This window comes from Octopus sinensis, linkage group LG2 (genome assembly GCF_006345805.1).
Source record: "Octopus sinensis linkage group LG2, ASM634580v1, whole genome shotgun sequence".
Classification (NCBI taxonomy): domain Eukaryota; kingdom Metazoa; phylum Mollusca; class Cephalopoda; order Octopoda; family Octopodidae; genus Octopus; species Octopus sinensis.
In genome coordinates, this window is record NC_042998.1 from 174,278,154 (window position 1) to 174,300,653 (window position 22,500).

The 22,500-nt window shown below is 35.5% G+C and overlaps 1 protein-coding gene across 3 annotated transcripts in view; it reads left to right on the forward strand.

Annotated features, from left to right (window-relative positions):
* Positions 1-22,500, forward strand: part of LOC115232551 — a 214,989-nt gene that overhangs the window by 108,717 nt on the left and 83,772 nt on the right. For 2 of the 3 annotated variants that reach the window (XM_036500448.1, XM_036500447.1), the window contains one exon: positions 1,193-1,274. The gene's annotated coding sequence lies outside the window, so the exon portion shown is untranslated. Of the gene's footprint in view, positions 1-1,192; positions 1,275-4,853; positions 4,937-22,500 lie in introns of those variants that run through there. The other variant, XR_004997901.1, reaches the window with a different exon arrangement.

Sequence of the window (22,500 nt, forward strand, 5' to 3'; positions counted from 1 at the left end):
ATACATAAACGTTAATTAGGATTATAAAGATTACCGTTCATTATTAGAACTCCTTCCGTTGCTTAAATTTAGTTTTTGGGTCATTACTTCGCAGTTAAGTTAATGCCATTACAGATAATGAGCGACTAAAAGATTTTTTCATTAATTGTGGCAACTAATTGACAGAAGTGTTAGAAAGTGTCTGACAGACTGGCTCGCGGGATTGGTTCCGAGATCACTTTATTCTAAGTTCGCGTATCTCCGAGGTCAGCTTTGCCTGTTATCCTTCTGAGGTCGATAAAAAAGTACCAATTCGAGACAGTGGTTTGGCAAAACTGTGAGAATGGCGGTTGTTATTTGCTCTGGCTCTTTACGTTCTGAGTTCAATTCCCGCCACAGCCAACTTGAGAGTAGACTTGATCCTCGCTCGGCTTAACGGCATAACCTAGCATCATGGGTAATTTTAACGAAGTCCATTTTGTTGCCATATTCAGGCCAGATTTCGGATTTTAAGAAATTCTTCCTCTTTCCATCCCCCAAGTGTCATTGGCTGTGCCTTCTCTCCTTACAAAAACATTAAAACATTCCCCATCCTTAAACGTAGTGAGTAAAAGAAGATATTAACTCGGTATTTCAATCTGATTAAGACAACGTTCAAACCCAGTTAAGGTTACGCATGTTGTCATAAGAACGAATGTCCAGTATTTCGAGTTTCAGTTAATGCAAGTGTTCTCCTATGTTTCTAAACAAGAAACTTGCTTAGACATAGCTCTTACAGAAGAGTTACAGAGATATCCTTGTTTGTTCATTCTTTTCTTTTCGTTTTTTTTTTTCAAGAAAATATAATTGTAAATGTAATCGTCTTATTCGGGGGAAGATTTATTACCAACATTTACAACCATAGAAATTGGAGTGTTTTCATAGAAATTGTGGTGGTTAGCGAAAAGATTACCTTTAATAACATATCTGCAAACAAGTAAAAATTTAAGAGAACCGCTTTCTTTATTGTAAATTCTATTTCACAATTCCAGCTTGATTGTTGGTTCCGGATATCTTATCTTAAGTAAATCATTGATGTCCTTTGGAAAAAATTATAGAGGCGAAATGTTTTTCTTCCTTTCTAATATTGTTTTCGGTTACTGTGATTATATATCTTAATGCACAATTAGAGCATCTGAATATTTATAATTTTACATATATTTATTACTTTCAGTTATTGGACGACGACCAAGTTGGCGAACCATATCCAATCGTTTTATTCGATCATATAGACCCAAATTGCTTCTCTCAGTCTGGTACGTATTGTATCGATTTTATTTATATAATGACAAAGTTGACTTTTGATATAAAGGGTTGCAACTTGATGTACAGATTTACACGTGTATACACATACATACAGGCACACACACATACACACACATATAAGAGAGAGAAGAGAACATGGGCTTTGACTTTGTACTTCTTATTTCAGCTTTTACATACCGTAAATCCTTGAGTATAGTCCTCCCTTCACAATAATACGCAGGGGATTTTTAGCGGGCTATACCTCTGAAAAACTTAAACCTTGTGTATAATACGCACCCCTTCTCTAACTTGAGTGAAGGAGGTCTATATAACGTCCTTGATTTGTAAAAATATATACGGTAACGTCCTTTATTATTATTGTATATATAACATAATGCAAACGTGTAGCTTTTCAAATTTTCTTCCGGCAGCCCTATTACCATGCTCTTCAGCATATGATATGACTTCAAGTTTAAACATAGTTGAATAAGATCTACGAGGCATTTTATGGGCATGTAATGTATAAAATGTTTTATTGGAGATTAATGTACAGGTTTAAGTCCCGCTTATAAAAAACCCTAGTAAAGACCCACAGTAGTTCAAACATTTAATACTGGTATTTAATTAAGTATCTATTGTTTGCCACGGTAATGATGCAAACTGCCAATGCAGACTGCAGGATGAACTATTTAGCGCTAAACTATTAAGCACAATTCATGCGTAATTAATCCAGCAGTACCTAGTCGAACAAACACTTCCGCGCATGCGTAATACAATAATGGTGATGTCCTTAACTGCTCTATGGGAATGTAAATATGTTTGCAAATTGCTTTTGTTACATGTTATTATGTGTTCTAAATACTTATATTTTAATAAATGTTGCACACTGCAAGTTATGGATGATTCTTTTATGACGTCATTGCTTTCAGGCTAGGCTTAAGGTATTTTTGCGCCCGACAAAACAACATGCGTCCGAATAAACATTGCCGGACAGCAAATAGTGACTCGGACATTGCTTAGAAAATATTTTTCACTTTTAACCTTGTATATAGTACGCACTAGGGATTTTGACCATTAAATTTTGGAAGAAAATGCGGATTATACCCGAGGATTTATGGTATGCTTCAGTAGCCAACAATACATCATGTCACACTGTAGATGCAAGCAGCAGGTGCACTTGGTGAGCAAACCCATCGTCAGACAGTTATATAGGAAATTCAAGTAAAAGACGATTAGTAATCGAGGCACATGCCAGAATACGGACGACCTGTGTGTATAAGCTAAGGTGGGAGTTTAAGGGCAGTTAATATTAGATTCCAAGCATGAAAGTATTAATGAGACGCTCAGAGAAGGAAAGAATGGGTGTTTTACGTTTCAAGCAAAGTTCTTCTTCAGAAACAGGACAGAGGAGAGTCCAAAAGAAAAAGAAGACGGCGGGAAAAAATAGCCACCAGTCCACATGCGGTTACATATATATATGAAAGGTATTGCTATCTAGATGACCCAAAGAGTGTCGGTTAACGCTAAGTGCTATGGACAGACCGTAGATAAACTCTGTTCCTTATAAATGTCCTGTAAACTCCTCACAGCCTTGGCTTTGTTATTTCATTCTCTCTAATATATATATATATATATATATATATATATATATATATATATATAATATATATATATATATATCTGTAAATGTAATATGTGACAATTATTCAGTAGCCATGATAAAACTCCGGGTTTCGGATGTCGGGGTGGAAATCCACGCTGCCATCTCTTCAGTTATCCGACGATCGGCAAAATTGCTATCATGGCTACCGAATAATTGTCACATATTACATCTACAGATAAATTCCTCTATTTACATAATATCGAGGTCTCTTTCATTCTTTTGTTGTCTTACCATTTCTATCAATATATATATATATATATATATATATATATATATAGTTTATTTTAACTTCTACTTGTTTAAGTCATTGGATTGCGGACATGTTGAAGCAACTAAAGTGTTTTTGTCAATCAAATCGAACCATGCACATATTTTTTAAAATCTGGTCCTTATTCAATCGGTCGCCTTTGTCGAACTACCAACGCACGGAGACTTAAGCAAACCAACATATATGCAGGTGAATCTGTGGCTATACATATACTCAAGCTATAAGTGTATATATATTATAATACATTAGCGTGTGTGTGTGTCTGTGTGTGTGATTGAGTGTGTGATTGGGTTTGTGTGTGTGTGTGTGTGTGTGTGTATGCATGTATTTGTGAAAACTTTATATATAACTATGCAAACGGGCTTGTATGAGTACGTTCATTGCAGCAAGGTCAATTGCAGAATCACTGAAATGCGAAGTAGTGTAGTTCTTTCTTGTAAAACCGCAGTTTCTTCAGGCGTTGTGCAAATCTACTGTGACAAAAGGCAAGAATTAAAATCAATAACCTGGATACATAAGCTGTACGTTCCGCATTATTTCACCATGGATGGTCTCTTTTTCCCCTTGATTTTAGACGAGACATTCACATCCGTTAAGCAGCGTATCTCTTGAACAGTGTACAAGTTTTCTTCCCTATTCTAATGAGCAAAATGAGTTCTGCTGTATTTGAATCTCTCTGAAGTCTTTATTCACAGCTATCTCCTGTTCCTGAATAGCTAAAATAAATGTATATGGACATGTATGTTTCTATGAACATACGTAGCTTTGAATGAAAGAATGTCTTACGTATCTATACATAAATGAATTAATGTATGATGTGGATGGAAGCACTCCGTCGGTTACGACGACGAGGGTTCCGGTTGATCCGAATCAACGGAACAGCCTGCTCGCGAAATTAACGTGTAAGTGGCTGAGCACTCCACAGACACGTGTACCCTTAACGTAGTTCTCGGGGATATTCAGCGTGACACAGAGAGTGACAAGGCCGGCCCTGTGAAATACAGGTACAACAGAAACAGGAAGTAAGAGTGAGAAAAAGTTGTGGTGAAAGAGTACAGCAGGGATCACCACCATCCCCTGCCGGAGCCTCGTGGAGCTTTAGGTGTTTTCGCTCAATAAACACTCACACCGCCCGGTCTGGGAATCGAAACCGCGATCCTATGACCGCGAGTCCGCTGCTCTAACCACTGGGCCATACATGTATGATGTACTTATGTATTATACTTTCTGTAGTGGGCTACTCTTAGTATCGGATCATATTTCTCTTCTTTGTATCAATATTCATTACTTTAAACTAAAATCTGCAAAAGTATCGTGTTTATTTAAAAATGACTTTCTATAATCCATTTTACATATATACGAAAACTGAGCGTGAGTGAGGTGGGTGTTATAGGTTGGGTGTATGCATAGGTATGTACGATGTTTTATAGATGTATTCCATTGTGTATGCGTAGACGTTTATGTGTATGTCTGTATGGTAAGATAATGAATACATTCAGCTTATATATCCAAGTTAAGCTGAATTAGTAAAATAATGGTATTGTCATTCCTCTTATACGTCTATTTCTAGACAGTATCAGAACATTAATACTACTATTTCATTTTCCTTCCGTATAGCATGATATAGAATATATTACTTAAGCAACTCTGTTTATACAGATTCACCGCAATGATACGAGGAAATTTATATCACCAAGTCAACCGTTTAGCAGTGATCAAGGATCAGTGCTGAGATTTATTGTATCTACGGCCTCATACACGTCTCTTTCGATATTTATGTCAATGTGTATAAATATGCATGCATGTGTGTAAGTATGTATATATATATATATATATATATATATATATATATGCATGCATTCATCTGTGTGTGGGTGTTCATATAAATATATATCTACATATGTTATATATATATATATGTTTCTCTCCTTATATGTATATATATATATATATTATATATATATATATATAGATAGATAGATAGATAGATAGATAGATAGATAGATAGATAGATAGATAGATAGATAGATAGATAGATATAGATATATGTGTGTGTGTATCCCTTCTTTCCTGAGCATCCAATAATACTTTATTTGTTCCACGTCCTTGCGTTGTTGTTTTTTTTGTTTTTTTGGTTTTTGTTTTCTTGTTTGGATTAATTATATATATATATATATATATATATTATATATATATATATATATATATATACACACACATATTTTATTTATATTTTAAAATTACGTATCCTTACTTTTTATATATATATTATTTATATTTAAATCTAGTTTATATTTTTAAACCACATGTCTTACATTTTGTTTATTATATGTATGAATGAGCTACTCCGTGTCGGACATCGGAATGATATTTGATCACATTATAGAGCGCTTGGGTGTCGGTTTGGTGTCTGGAACGGGATAGCTTACCTCATGGCCAGGTAGAAGCTCTTTAACTTCTCCTAGGAAAAGGAAATCTCCAAAATAAAACCTGAGGCCTTGGAATTTCCTGGTTTTGTCAATTTTCATCTCACAGCGGCGAAAGTCTTCTTTGGCCAGTAGATGGGGGTAGTGCACTACAAGCTACACCCACTGAAAATTATTCATCTGCATAGGTACTTCTTGTAGACGAAATCTTAGTAAAATCATTGAATTGGTTGGTTGGCAGAAACCTAAAAATGAACTTGTAAATTACTCTAAAATGTTTCTAACAGATTCAATAAATGGCAAAAAAGGCTTGGGAACGTCAGGAAGGCAGGTATGGCTCGGCAGGTGTCCCAGTGTGTCACAGGCTTGGCCCGGTCGTCATCCTGCCACTGTGGTCAAACAGTCTTCAAGGAAAAGTAAAAAAAAAATAAATAAACATCCTCAGAATTTTGGCTGTTGGAATGTGTGCACACTTCTTGATGGTAAGTTCAACATGAGGCCAGAAAGTCGTACTACACTTATTGCATGTGAGCTTTAAAAAATATTCACTTGATATAGTTGCGCTCTCTGAAACTCATTTCTCTGGTGAAGGTCAAATAAATTAACCTACTTATGGATATACTATCTTTTGGAGAAGCCAACCTGGTGATCAGCGTAGAGAATCAGGTGTTGGATTTTATTCTCAAGAATTCATTAGTATCCTCCATTGCAGAATTTCTAAGTGCTATATCTGAACGATATATTTCTTACCATTGTCAGTATTTATGCATCAACACTGACTCATTCTGAGAAAACTGTAGGACAGTTTTATGACGATCTAGCACAATTATTGAGGTAAGTACCAATTTCTGACAAGCTGGTCATATTGGGAGATGTCAACGCAAGTGTTGGAAAAGACTACGTTTTATGGTCTGTTTTAGGCCGACATGGGATTGGAAAATGTAATAAAAATGGAGTAACTCCTTTGGCGTTTTGTACTGAGGATAATGTGGTTGTCACCAACACTCTGTTTAAGCAGGAAAATAAATATAAAGCCATCTGGATGCACCCAAGTTCTAAGCGCTGGCATCTCATAGATTATATTTAGATCAGAAAGAGTGATATGAAAGATGTTTCTAGTGTTCGGGCCATGAGAGGAGCAGAGAGTTGGCCTGACCATCGTCTGGTGTGTGGGAAAATAATTTTTTCGATAATGCCTAAAAGTCGACAGTCTGGTGCTAAGGCATCCAAAAAGTTAAATATTGCAAATTTGCGAAGATTCTCCGATGCTATAGAAGGCATCAATCTTGACCCAAACAATCTATGGGAAGATTTCAAAACAAAAGTATCTCGGGCTGCAAGTTCGTCAGTGGAATTTAAATCGCGTAAGTCCAGTGACTGGTTCTCAGACAAATCGGCAGAAATTCATGATCTACTTTTAGAAACACAAAACTTAGGCAATACACTACTTTCTTAGTCCTTGAACCCCAACTCAAACGAAGCTTACAGAAAGTCAAAAGAAAAAGTGCAGACTGCTCTCAGAAAAGTTAAACAGGAATAGTGGAAATGTAGAGCAAAAGGGGGCACAAGAAGCAGCTGATAGAAATGACGTCAAGGGTTTGTACTCTTATGTTAAAGAGGCATATAACCCAAAATTTTCTTCAAAAGCTCCAATGAGAATAGCAAATGGGCGTTTGTTTCTGACTGACATGGTTTCTATTCATAAGTGTTGGGCATAAATTTTTCTTCACTTTTCAATAAATCATCATCCGCTGAAATGAGGATGGTAGAAAAATCGAACACCTTCCAGTTATAGGGGAGATGGAATTTGAACCAACTCTAAATCACATTTATTTAGCTGTGAATAAGCTGAATAACGATAAGTCTCCAGGATGTGATGGAATCGGTGCAGAGGTCTTGAAATATGGGGGTGACAAATGTTTGAACTCTTAAATATATTAATTTGTCACTGTTAGAGAACTGAGAAAGTGCCTCAAAACTGGAGTGACGCCATTTTAGTCTCCTTGTATAAATCGGGGCCAAAGGATCTGTGTGGTAATTTCTGTGAGATTTCGCTTTTGTCTGTGATTGAAAAGGTACTTGGCCACATTCTCTTAGAACGTTTAAATACCTTCATAGTTCCAAATATGGTGTCTGAATCTGAATGTGGTTTTTACTCTTCAAGGGGCATAGTTGATTGTATCTTTACTATCAGAGAATTTCAGGAAAAGTGCATTGAACAGAATCTTTCCCTATATTATTGCTTTGTTGATTTGAGCAAAGCATTTGATACTGTGAATCGAAATGCCCTGTGGCTAATTATAAGGAAAATAGGTTGCCCTGAAAAATTTGTAAACATGATTTGGACTTTGCGTCAAGATACCCTAATTTTTAATGTCGGTAAGGTGTGATACTGAATAAAATATGTTTCACTTGATCAATTTTTGACGTATGAAACTGGAAACTCACTTGACGTCTTGATGCCTTTCTGAGCAACCGTGTCAAGATAGAAGACGTACGATTGTCGTTTAAGGAGTATAAGTTCATTTTAAAGTGGTATTTTAAATGTGAGAATGTTGTTGAGGTTCAACAATAATAGAGGCATGAATTTGGAAGAGAGCCTTTCACAAACCTGATAATTTCACGGTTTTGAAATAAGTTCGAAATACATAGTGGCATGTAGTATGTGCAGAAGGAAAAATCCGGCAGACCTTGTACAGTAACAAGTGCTGCTTTCTCGACTATGGTATTAGAACATTTCATACATTTGCCACATATCATTATATATAAAAGAGAGGTTGTATGCTGTATGTCTCCTACGATTTAGATTCCTAACTACTCCCACATTTTGCGGTGCAGTTTAACCAAAACCGGGTATCTTATAGTCGTGATTCATATCAAGCCCTTCTGGGTATTAGCGTGCGTCTACGATGAGGCTACGATTTTAAAAAGAATTTACCATCAATTTTTCCCATTTTTAATGCATTTTTGGCATATATAAGGGAAGTAACTCTCTAAAAATTTATTATTAAATCTCAGAACGTAAAAAGCTACAGTAACCCCCCCCCCCTTTGTGGTTAGCCATATTGAGATGGCTATTATACTTTACATCTCTAAAAATGCTTATATAGTTATTTCCCTTACAAACCCGAGCAACGCCGGGCGATACTGCTAGTTTCATATATATTATAAACATACATAAACACTTATCCCTGTATACAGGTATATAAATATTCATGATCTGTATGTATGTGTGTGTGTGTGTGTGTGTGTGTAATTTGTGCTTATAAGCATATGAATTTAAGAAATCATAAAATAGATTATATCTGCATACGTGTATGCAGAAAACTATAAATTTTATTAATGCCTGGATATTACATATTCACATTGATCTCAAATTTTGCCATTACATGATTCGCGAGAAGTTCCGTTTAAAACATTCATTGTAAAATAAAATACATTTTCACATAATTTCATATAACTGACAGCTACTTTTGTCTTGTACATGAATTTTGATATGACTTGATATTACTTAACTCTATGCTAACATCACTGATTATGTCATACAAATAATAAGTCTTGCTGATAAATTTATTGCCTTCTTTAACACAAGAGCATGATCCATAAAACACAAACGTCGTAGAATCTTCAGAAATTTCATATTTAGGGTGTTTGTATATGTACACATTCCATTATAAACACGGGGAAATGTATAGTAATGATGGTTATTTACCTCCAACGATATACACAGGCAATGAGCTGATAAATTCAGAGAAATACCTAAACTATTCAGCGATTTGAACGTAAAGAATACAGTAAGTAACAACCTCAAGATATTCAGTTTTTTAGACCTAATATATATATATGATTAATGACAGAAATTTCCAACCTTGTATCATTAAACCACATGTTTCAATATGTATTAATTATGTATTAATCATGATTCTAACCAGCCACTGTCTACTCACAGAAATTTATTCACAAATCTCTCTAATCTAAACATCTCTGCCGACAAAACCTCAGCCAGCAAAGAAGTCAATCCATACAATAATATATTAGTATATTGTGGTGTCTTTCAAACCACTAAATATTATAGACGTACACAACCCAGGAAGAGGAAACGCAAACATTTGGAGGTGTAATAGACCATATTCATTCAACATCAGTATCTTGATTGGAAAAACATTCCTACAGCTTGTAAAATAGCCATTCCTTCCCGAAAATATGCATACAGAAAAATCTTCAACTCAAATTTACTGAAAATAAACTACGTGACACCAACAAATTTCGTCAACACATTATCATTCAGTAACAGTAAAACAAGAAGGAATAATTCAAATTACCAGAACCCAAATAACATTAGTGCTGTTAAATGCAATTGACATTCATAAAATGTGTCCAGTGAACAGCAATAGTGAACACAACCCCATTATCTATGTAAGCACTGACAATTCTTACAATAATCAGAATAGCATAAATTACATTTACAAAGGATAAACAACAAATCAATTTAAAGTTAAATATTTTAGCATATCGTTAAATCATTACGCAATTATTCGGCACTTCCATAGCGACACATCAGTTTTTGTAAGAATAACAATTTAATCTATGCTATTAGGTTAGATTGTGGTCTTAAGACAGAGAAATATCTTATATACAAGCAAATTATTCAGCAATCAATGTACTTCCGAAAACCTATACTTTTTAAATACATTTCCAAAATATTAACTTAACGTACAAGCTCATTTTTTCATATTCTTATATACAAACATACTCACACATATACATACATATCTGTACATTTGTGTGTATGTATATATATATATACACAAATGTACAGTTCGAAATACATAGTGGCTTGTATTATGTGCAGAAGTATGTATGTATGTATGTATGTATGTATGTATGTATGTATGTATGTATGTACGTATGTATGTATGTATGTATATATGTATGTATGTATGTATGTATGTATGTATGTATGTATGTACGTACGTACGTATGTATATATGTATGTATGTATGTATGTACGTACGTACGTATGTATATATGTATGTATGTATGTATGTATGTATGTATATATGTACAGCTTTCGAACTCGAGTTGTCTCCTCTTGGCCTTTTCTACCGGTTTGTAACGTTCTATGCATCCCCGACCTCGTTCCACTCCAACTCACTGACTCGAACTCACTTGTCTCTCTTTTCAGCCATATTCGGTCAACCCTATTTATACAGGAACCCACACTAATCACTTCACTCAGTCTTTTCTCCCCCACAAAACGACACTGGATATCAACGATATGAACCGTTAGCTACCTCTGCATAAATGTCTGTTTATGTTTATGCGTGTGGAGGGTGATTTTTACACTCGATCCGTAGTACTGATCACTTGTATAACACTAATCAACTATTTTTATTATCAATTTTGCTCCGAAATTTGCTTTAACTGCACTTCATATTTTCATACATACATACATACACACACACGCAGTTTCTCTCGCTCTCTCTCCCTCACACACACACACGCAAAGTATTCACACACTACCCACGCACAAACATGTGCATACAAACACTCGTTCTTTCTTCCCCTTTGTCCATCTCTATTTCCCCCCTCACTCTCTCTCTCACTCTCGCCTTAGTTCTTTAAATATTTTCTCTTTGCTCAATTTACTGATCTACTCCTTGTTCTATGCTCTTTTTCTCCATCACTTCGTATATGAAATGTATATAAATACATTCATACACACGTACGTACGTACGTGCGTACATACATACATAGTTACATACATACATACGTACATACATACATAAACGTTTCTTCTGAATCCACCGTCTTTCTGCTCTACATCGTGTGTAGAACGTGTCAGGCCTATCAATGTTAGCAAGCTGCCACTTACACGAAAATGCCTATAGTGATGTTTCTAGATTGATTTACATAGAATAAATATCATTCAGATTAAAAGTAAGAAATTTTTTTAAAAGTGTGATATAACTTTTAAATGGACAGTTCTGATATTTCTTTGACACAAGTTTTCTTACTTCTGCAGGTAAACATGACGGATAAAGCTGGTTCTTTTATAAACACTAGTGTGTATGCTTGTGGACATAACGAATTATGAGAGCTCTGTCAACATACTTTTAGCTTCCTCTTGTAGTCATTCATTCATAATTGTATTCATTCATTCATTCATTCATCACAGCCAATCGACTGTATAAACCAAACGATTTCTCAAGAAATTGCATTAGAACATATAAGGAATGTTATATATTTTATTTCGGAGATGGGGATGAAATATTTAATGTCCCGGTATTAATACGTTCTTTTCAATTCAATATGTCCCTTCACCATTATCTTAACTCTATAATTACTTAAATTTATTAGATTCCATTTGAATTGTCAATATTTGTACGAGTCGTTTGTTTCAGACAGGATTCGGGTGAGATATAAATCCAATTTTCTAAATTCATATATGTAATTTTTCTGATAAATTAGCCAATCATTACAACCAGTTCGCAACTCAAACCTCGTAGTCTGTTCTAAAAGAAAGCGTAATACGTAAATTTCGCGCTATATTGAAAGATGCAGATTCCTTGTTGAATAAATATATGTCTGAGCATATATTATGCTTTAGCATAATAATTTAGTCATTGGATTATCTAAGATTTCATCTTTATATACTGGATTGACCGTATGTATGGCGCTTAAGCAAGTCATAGTATACAGCCCTAGTAACAAGCCCGCTCTTTAGTTAATGTTCAGTGTTTTTATATTTATAAAGCATATCCGTTAATAGTATGTTTGGTATAAATCTGAGACTACATAAAAGAAAAGGGAAACGCAATACCCAACCCCAAAACAGAAGTAGTTTTCAAAGTCAAAAAATATCAACTAGATAATGGCTGGGAGATAAACGTTTACTCAAAATAGCAGTCAACAGCTTCCACCATGGCCTGAAAACGGCTCCGAAACCTGGCGCATGTGTTCCTCTTTGTGCCCCTGGGAAGATCTTCGAACACCTCCTTTATCTTAGCCACAAACGCGGGTTTAGTGTTGCAGACAGAGCGTTTAGTGTCTTTCGCAATAGCGCCCCAACGAATAGTAATCTATAGGATTACAATCTGGCTGAATTGGGAGGCCAGAAGTCAGAGCTGGTGAAGTCGTAGACATTCTCCGACAACTACTTCTGATTCTTTCCCTAGGAATGACAAGGAATCAGCTCCTGCTGCCATACATATGGCCTTCCCACAGCAACCCTCTCTAGCCAGAGATTGACCAGTCTTCAGGAACTTCACAGAGCCGTCTAAATTAAGCCTAAAGCCAAGTTCAAGTATAAAGTGGGGATGAATTCTTCTGGGCCACAGCTTGGCAGTCTCCATTGCAACTATCCATGTCACGTCTTATAGCCAGTTTTCCATATCAGCTAACTTTTTCTCAGCTACAAATTTAATCTTTATGCTCTTCAACTCCGTTGACTATTTACCAATAAATCAAACTCCTCAAAAGAATAGGAGACAAATAAATGGCAAATTTTCCCAAACACCCTGTATAGTTAGTATCTAATAAATCGTATGGTGTACATCTGGTAGTTTGCCGGTAAAGCACATTCACTGGCTTAGTGTTCGAGATAGAAGATACGAGAAATTTTATTGATCACTACAATCTTTTCGATCCATCTAGCATCGAGCCTTCGTGGGTGGAATGCTCTACAACTGGAAGAAGCCACTAATTACTTGTTACAAATAAGTACTATATAATATAGTTTACCTTAGCTACGCCACTGATGATTAGCAATCAGTTTATCTAAGATTGATGAGTCTAATATCCTGTCGTGATGAGTGTCAAATAGCATGTTTACCTGTAAGGATTTTTAAATGAAGCCAAACAACAATCTTCTATATGGTCGCTTGACACGTTTGAAACTCAAATCACAATTCATTTACAAAATGAAGTATCACGTCTTTGTATGAGGGTGCTGCTGTATGAGGGCTGTCTCTCAGCATCATTGATTTTTTAACATTAATTGTGAATCTTTAGGGAGTCAAATGTAACTTGTTAAACATACGTAAAAGGCATCAATACTACAGACATTCCAGAATTTTCTATAGAGACAATGTCACATATACTATCTCATTTTAGGCTTCCTTTCACTTTCAAATGATCCTGGATGTAGTCCAAGCAAAGTATAGAATAAAGTGTGTCTATGCAGCACATAGACTGCGTACTGAAGAAATCTCAGGAATTCAACTTATAATTAATGAATTTTCCGTGTAGATAGAAGCATTTGTTAGTTTCGGTTTAATTTGTTTGTTCATTTGTGTGAGTATATGTGTGTGTGTATAGTCTGACGTGATACATGTATTGTCATAAATCTGAAAGCTTATGTCTAGACATAAGTCGAATAAGAAATTACTTGAATGAGAATATTTAGTGTGAATGTGTTGGTGGAGAGAAAAGTTTCCAGAAATGAAATCATCTATTCAGAAAGAATACAGAGTAGTCTGAAATAGTTTTGACGAACGTCATAAACAACCAAAGAAATTAGCAGGTGCTGCTAATATCCCTTATCTTCATAATTATTTTACCTCTTCTAGTGAACCGTTTAGATACACGTACTTGCCTGTTTCTCTGAATATAAAACTTACCACCTTTAATCAAAAGTCTGATCTCTCCCCTTACATTGCTAATAAGCGGTCTGAACTTTTAAAAAATATCCTCAAAATCCCCACTATGTGGTGTGCACTCGGAAACCAGTGCAGCTAAGCATAATTATCATTATTACCTATTTTCTCATACAATTCTCTATCTCTTTTATATTTCGGCTGTAATAGCAAAATTCAACACAATCTATACACTGAAAGGGTGTAGAGATGCGGTTTCTATTCCAACAATCACCCTTTTCATTGGAACTGTAATCATTTTTCTAGTGTTTTGTCGCCGAGTAAAGCCACTGCCACCGCTATTTCTGTTGTTGCAGTCATTCTTCCTATGTTAAATATAAATGATTTTCTTGTTTGCGATTGCAGTTCCAATTATTGATTTCGTCATTGTTATTGTCAATGCTAGAATTATTCTTTCTGTTGGGAAAATTATTCTCAATATTCAAAACATTATATTCACCGCCCACTCCACCCAACTCCTTTGCAAGAGAACTTTGTCTAGCATTCTTATGAAGAATAATCACCTATCGTCACTATTGCAGCCTTGTTGAAATGGATTTCTACAGTGAAGAGAGAATGTAATAACGATACATAATTATTAATATTTCTTCCACGAAACAGACGATAAATAACAATTAAACGCTTTTTCTCTTCCTTGGTAGCTATCAGTAAAATAAACACGGAGTTAAAGGAAACAAATAATTATAACACGTCCAACAGAATCAGCTTCCAGATACAGGTAACAACAGCAACATTAAGGACAACAATAACATAGACATGGACAAAAACTCCAACAGAACAACAACAACAACAAAGGCAACAATAATAATATTTGCAAATTTTGGTACAAGAACAGCAATTTTAGGGGAGCAGTCGATTACATCTCACCCAGTACTCGACGACTGGTACTTATTTTATTGAACTCGATAGAATAAAAGGCAGAGTCGACATCGCTTCTTGCATGACTTGTAAATGTATCCTGAATTTCTTGGAAAGTTAATGGTGAATGAAAACTTTTAATTCAGTGATAATTTTGTCTATATTCTTATAGATGAATTAGAAACGAGATGGTTATTCTATTGCTCCGAATTTAATATGGTAAATAGAATTTAATTACACGATGAAATTTTCGATTCCTTGAAATACACAAAAATGGATTTTTTTAATGGAATCTCAAGAGAAAAAAAGATTTTTAATGTTTTATAAGATGAGAATTTGTCGTCACCTCTGTTAGCATAGTACATGGATTCACTGAGGATATTTATTGAAGTTAAAGCGCGTAGTAATAGAATCATTAAAGCATTGTATAAAATGTCATACTCTATTTGTTCTGACTTTCTGTGGTCCGAGTTCAAATCCAGCCATGCTCAACTTTGCTTTTCATTCTTTCAGGGTCGATATAAAAGTAGCAATGTAAGATGACGGATTGATGGAACTGCTATGGAATCGAGCAAAATGTCTAGCGGTACCTGTTCTGGCTCTTTGCTTTCTGACAGCAGCTCTAGTGGCGACAATAGGGTCAAATTGTGTCAGACAAAGTCGATGGCCTTTCCCTGCCAGACAGAATACTTCATGGTCTTCTATTTCACTATGACATTTATCATCATCATCTTGATATGATGATGCTATTAATAACGATGATGAATAATCATGAGGGTAATGATAGCGATAATTATATATGATCATAAGAATGATGATTGTAATGATAATGGGGGAAGACCATAATGGTGATAGATGATCAGAAATGGTAATGCAGCGGAGAGAGGAAGAAGTTTATAATTGCTGAAACTGATTTTATCAATACAAATGAATAAAAAAATGCTTTAGGTTATGTATAAATCAATAACATCGTTTATTTTATCTTGCAAAACGCTGCGACATCAATGCTATTATAAACAACGATTTAATTAGTCATAGATTGAACAAGTGAAGAGAATATAAACTTTATTTCTTTGCTTCTGCCAACATAACAAAATGTATAATGTATCCAATTCGTATCAGTTTCTTTATATCCAAAATTCTATTTATTTGTGTCTACCTTTGAATATTTCAAGTATAAAGGAAATCGGTGTTTGTTAGCATTACCTCTACTGTTTTTAGTTTGGTAAATACATTAAATGAGCAATGAGAATGAGATACGACTTGGAAAACATACATGAAAGTGTTTAGGTTAACAAATGCTGAGAATGAGCATGATGTCTTAGAATGACCTTACAGCATTTGCAAGCCAGTGTCTAGCCTTTTTAAGTGATACGTCGATGTCTTCACACAAGGGGTTATTTACAGTCCAGGTGTATCAATCACAAGTGCTATCCGAACCGCCTTTTTTTTTTTAATTCGGCATCCAAACCGGAGTTAGCTCTTATTTTACCAACTCGCTTCTGCGCAATATTGTAATCATTTGATTTTGCTATGTACGCTAATCACGTTTCTAAGAGGAGGGAAAAGCTATATTTGCCATGTGTTATCAAGCTGAAAGAGCGATTGAGTGATAAAATCGTTACAGCGTCGAAAAACAAGGTAGTATGTAACATTTGTTCCAACTCTTAACGATCTAAATTGCAATTCCATCCTAGTCACCTTTGCTTTCATCCTTCGAAGGTTAATAAAATAAACTACCAATCAATACTGGGCTTAATTGTAACAGCTAAACCCTCCCAGCATAATTACTGGTCTTCTGCCTTTATTAGAACCAATTATGTGCTATCAACCAGGGACGGTTGATATAGCACAGGGCTGACATACATAATGTCGTTATCAAACAAATTGCTTCATCAATTTAAATAATGGCTACTGATGAAAGGAAAATTTAATAGCGTTTACAATACTTAATGTAGAAGAAACCGGTGCTTTTTTGGATTAGTTTTGATTCTCACTTGAACCGTTTTCCTCTTATCCAGGTCTTCGTATGCTTTTTACCCAGACTCAAATGGTTTATAGCTCACACTGTGATTGCAAACGAAACTGATCTGTCGAAAGAAGTCTGTATTTTTCTTTTCACTTAAATAATTAACAAATAAATTTTATTCTGTTTGTATTTAATGTATATGATTTGTTTTATAACTTAACCCCGCGGTACTTTTCACCAAAACCTTCTCTCATTTTTTTCTTCCTACTTCTGCCACAAACCATGGTGTGGTAAACATTCAGACCCTAGTCTAGACTGCGAATCCTCTGTACCCCAGGATGGTTCAGCTCTCCACCCATTAAAAGCCACCGTTTACGGAATGAGGATAGCAACGTAGCTTTCGCTCCCGCACAACCACCAGTCTATCGAATGTGGTGGGTGGATCTTCACGCATTCTTAGTAGCTTAGAGTAGACTCGAATAAGAGATTATTCTTTGTGGCTAATGGCATGAGTCCTGATTGGAAGGAGAAGACAGCAGCAAGATGAATAACACCAATAACAATGGCACCAACAGTAATAGCTACAGCAATACAGCAAAACTATGTTATCTGAAATATATAACAATAACGAGTATTTGGCATATTTTTTTATGTACATTGAAAGGGAGGCGTTGAAAGAATGTTGTTAAAGGGAGCTATAGTTAAACAACGTTTGAGAAATACTAGCTTACATTCCTGAAAACCTTAAATTTGCTTGCTTCTTAGTGTAGGCTGTAATGCTGGACTTGCTTTTAACTGTAATTGACGCTGAATGTAGCGATTCATTAGAAAAAATATTTCTCTTATTGTTTTTAACGCCACTATATGAATATACTGCACATGGGCAGACGGGAATTATATGCGGTAAGGAAATAACACTTACTTGCCTCGGGACAAATAAGTAAACATTTTGTTACATAAACGCAATGAAACAATTCTCCTGCTACCTATATTAGTGACTTCTTACACACTATACACACACATTCATACATCCATACATATGCACACACACACAAACACACACACACATATATATGTGTATGTATGTATGTATGTACATACATACATGCATACGTATATACATATATATATATATATATATAATATGCATGTATATATATATATATATATATATATATTATATATATATATATATATATATATATTCTGAGATCCCCTTCGGTCACGACACAGACCATGGGATTGCACCTAGAAAGTTACCCTCCCAGGCACAAGTCCAGGTAAGGTTGTTTATGGAAGACCAGCAGTCGCCCATACATACCGGTCTCCCCTCTCCACACCACCAGTGTTATTCAAGGGAAAGGCAAAGGCTAATACAGCTTAGCACCTGTGACATCGCAACGCAATTCTACAGCTGAGTGAACTGGAGCAACGTGAAATAAAGTGTCTTGCTCAAGAACATAACATGCAGCCCAGTCTGGGATTCAAGCTCACAATCTCATGATCGTAAACTCGACGCTCTAACCACTGAGCCATGCGTCTTCACATATATCTATAGATAGATAGATAGAAGGATAGATAGATAGATAGATAGATAGATAGATAGATAGATAGATAGATAGAGAGATAGATAGATAGATAGATAGATAGATAGAGAGAGAGATAGATAGATAGATAGATAGATAGATAGATAGATAGATAGATAGATAGATAGATAGATATATGAAGGGCACTCAAAACATATAATGGATCAAAAAGGTTTGATTCAAATTCCATGATACTTAACTTTTCAAAGCTTTGAAGCTTTAAGTAGTACGGAATTTGAATCAAAATGTTTTGATCTATACATTATGTGTGTCTGTGTGTGTTTGTGTGTGTATGTATGTTTGTGTGTGTGTGCGTTTGTGTGTGTGTGGCTTAAAGAGAATTGTCTTCAGCAGGAATACAACAACACTTCTCCATGCAAAGAGTAGCTTACATGGCACTTTCAACTTGTTGCACAATCTTTTAGAAGGACAAACAATTCTGCTCATTACCAGACCGAAAGTAGATCGTGTCTGTAGGATTAGCAAGTCTCCAACTAAACATTTCTCAGATTCATGAACTGACTTCAAGAACATTGCTCTTTGTGTAGGAATAAATACTCAAATTGTTTTCCAAGATTAATGTCCATCACAATAAAGTAAACTGTAGCACTTGTACACTGTACCAACTAACCTTCAGATCATAGAAAAATGATATGATATAAATGTCCTATATACATAGACACATACATGCATACATACATACATACATACATACATACATACATACATACATACATACATACATACATACATACATACATACATACATACATACAATCATACAAACATATAAAATTTAGATGGCGAAAACATAAATACTAATGGCGAAGCGAGTCCGGAAAGAGCGGTCTTAAGTGATGAGGCAACGGAGATTGCCGAAACTGACGTCAGTATTAAGAATTCTCGATCAGCACTTCTCGGACGGTTATGGTCGTTGTTAATGTATGTGTTTTCATTTCCGTGCGTTTACTACAGCATTAGATCGGTTTAGCTCTTGTTTCTATCGATGTAGGTGTTTCCTAACACCCTAGTCACATTTAGTGACAATTATAAATCTCCTCTTTGGTGAAAAATTGCAAACTGTTGTTTATATTAATTACATATGTGTGTGCGTGTATGTATATGTATACTTGTATACATATAACACACACAAAACACACGCACGCACACACATACACACACACACACACACACACACACACACACACACACACATTCAAATTTTTTAAAATGAAAGCAAGAGGGACAAGTTTGGACAAAGGGGTTATAAGTATAACGCTTGAAAGGAAAAGGAAAGATTATTTTTAAACGAGCCTCTGTTCTCTCTGAAGATGAGTGACGGAGGAACCAGGAGTGGTGTCCGCACGGAAATGCTTAGCAGAGCAGAAGTGTCGACAAAGAAGACCCGTCGCCGATGTCTCTAAGGTGTTCTGCAAACGTAAATGCCGGTCGGCAGTACACTTTGCTCTGTGTAGAAAAGTGCACAAAATGAACAATGGAGTGAACAGTGGAATTGACCCGGTTGGTGGGGGTATAACAGGTGTGTTGGCTGGGTCTGGTAAGGAAGGTGTTATCAGAGAGGAGAAAGCAGGTGTGACAGTGATAATAAAGGTAAGGGGTTACAGAGGTTACAGACAATCTTAAAGGAGGAGATGATAGGAGGAGGGAAGAAACGAGTGATTGTAGGGTAAGACTGAAGACGATGGAAGAGGCACATCATGATACGCATTTATGTATGTATGTATGTATGTATGTATGTATGTATGTATGTATGTATGTATGTATGTATGTATGTATGTGTGTATGTATGTATGTATGCATGTATGTATGTATGCACGTATGTATGTATGTATGCATGTATGTATGTATGTATGCATGTATGTATGTATGCATGTATGTATGTATGCATGCATGTATGTATGTATGCATGTATGCATGCATGCATGTATGCATGTATGTATGCATGTATTTATTTTTGTATGTATGTATGTATATGTATGTGTAGATTTGTATGTTTTGTTTCATGTATTTTCATGCATATAGTTGTACATCTAGACATGCTCATATATATTTTTGAATGATAAACTTCTGGAAAGTTTTACAGAATTTTACAGTTCCAGTGACGGATTGGATCTCTAGTCTTCGTATTAGCTTTCTCCACTCTGGTTTTGAGAAGCCTAATTTCTTAAGATTGGTATTTAGGCAGTGTGTTGCATATCCTAGGGCCCCAATAATTACAGGTATAAACATGAACTTGTAGTCTGGATCGAGTAACTGCAGATGTTTCAATAGTTCAGCGTAGGTATTTTCTTTTTCACTGATCTTCTTTATGTTAACATCCGCTGGGCAGCTAATTTCTACAACTGTGCAGTTTCTCTTCTCTATCCCAAATCATTATATCAGGTCTGTTGTGTTTACATTTTATCGAGGTTTCCACTGGGACTTTCCACTAGTTCTTTTTATTATGAGTGGTTATGGCTTCTACCATATTGTGGCTTCTTATTTCTTTGTCCTCGGGGTTATCGTTCCAGTGGATTTCATTATAGAACATCCTATCGATAATACCATGATGAAATTTTCGGGCAACTGCTTATGATGTGGGTCATATCTTCGGTTTTAACTCCAGAAAGTTTGCATCGGTTGTCACATTTTACTGCTTCTCTATCTCTGACCCTTTTGTGAATCAAGAATTTGTTTGATATTTCCTGTTCCTGGATTGCAAACGTATACCTTTCAAAGTGGGAGGTAGTAATCTGGCTATTGATCCATAATAGATTGCTTTGATGATCAATGTTACTACCATCTCGAAGCTTTCTACTAACATATACAAGAATAGACTTCTGCTCATATATGTTCATCCTTTCATCTGATGATACGTTACGGTAGAGTCCTGCGGCTTCTTTGGGCATGTATTCTAGGTTATCAGAAAAAGATTGTTTCTCAAGGAGCTGCCTTCCAAGTCTTATGATGTTGTCAGTCAAATGTATGCAAATTTGGTGAAGGAATGCACTTTCACATTTGGTGATTAAAATGTGTTGCCGAAGGGATATGATACGAAATTCACAGGCATCTTGGATCGATGTTAAGCCTCTGCCGTCTTGTCTACGTTATTGTTTATGTGTAAATTATGTGTGCTTGTTAGTAATTTTCAGATTTTCACATCAATGGCTCGGATATCATCAAGCGTCCAATCAAGCAACCCAAATGTCGGTATGAGTTCTGACACTACAAATACATTGTGGGCCACTGTTTGATTACAGAGAGTTTTTTGAGGTCCACATTTTCTGTATTCTACTGTAATATTCTTTAGACACGTGTTTTGTAACAGACGCCATTGTAAGATATGTCTTCATCCACACCTAGATAGCTGTAGCATTCCTCGTCAGATATAGGGGAAGCAGTCAAGTCATTAATGTAGATATTGCTAGTCTGGTTTACTGTTTTCACCCTTTTTGCAATCATATAATAACATTTATCCTGACCAAACTCCAACCCACATCCTTCGAGAATGTTGTAACTGTATGTATATGGATATATGTATGTATATATTCAAAGATATATAAGTTTGAATACATGTATTTTTGTTGTTTTGGTACAACTTTGATCGTTGCTTCTCTGTACTTCTTTCAGGAATAGAGTGGTATCTGTGTCACTCGTGCTTATTGTTATTTCATTCGTGAAACAGTGGATTCTGGAGACTAAGCCTGTTAGGTTATCGCATTCCTACAACATTCATACTTCTTGCATACAAAAATGTCTTCGGCTGGTTGGGAGAAGAGAAGAAATTTTGTAACAAGATTCAGTAATTGA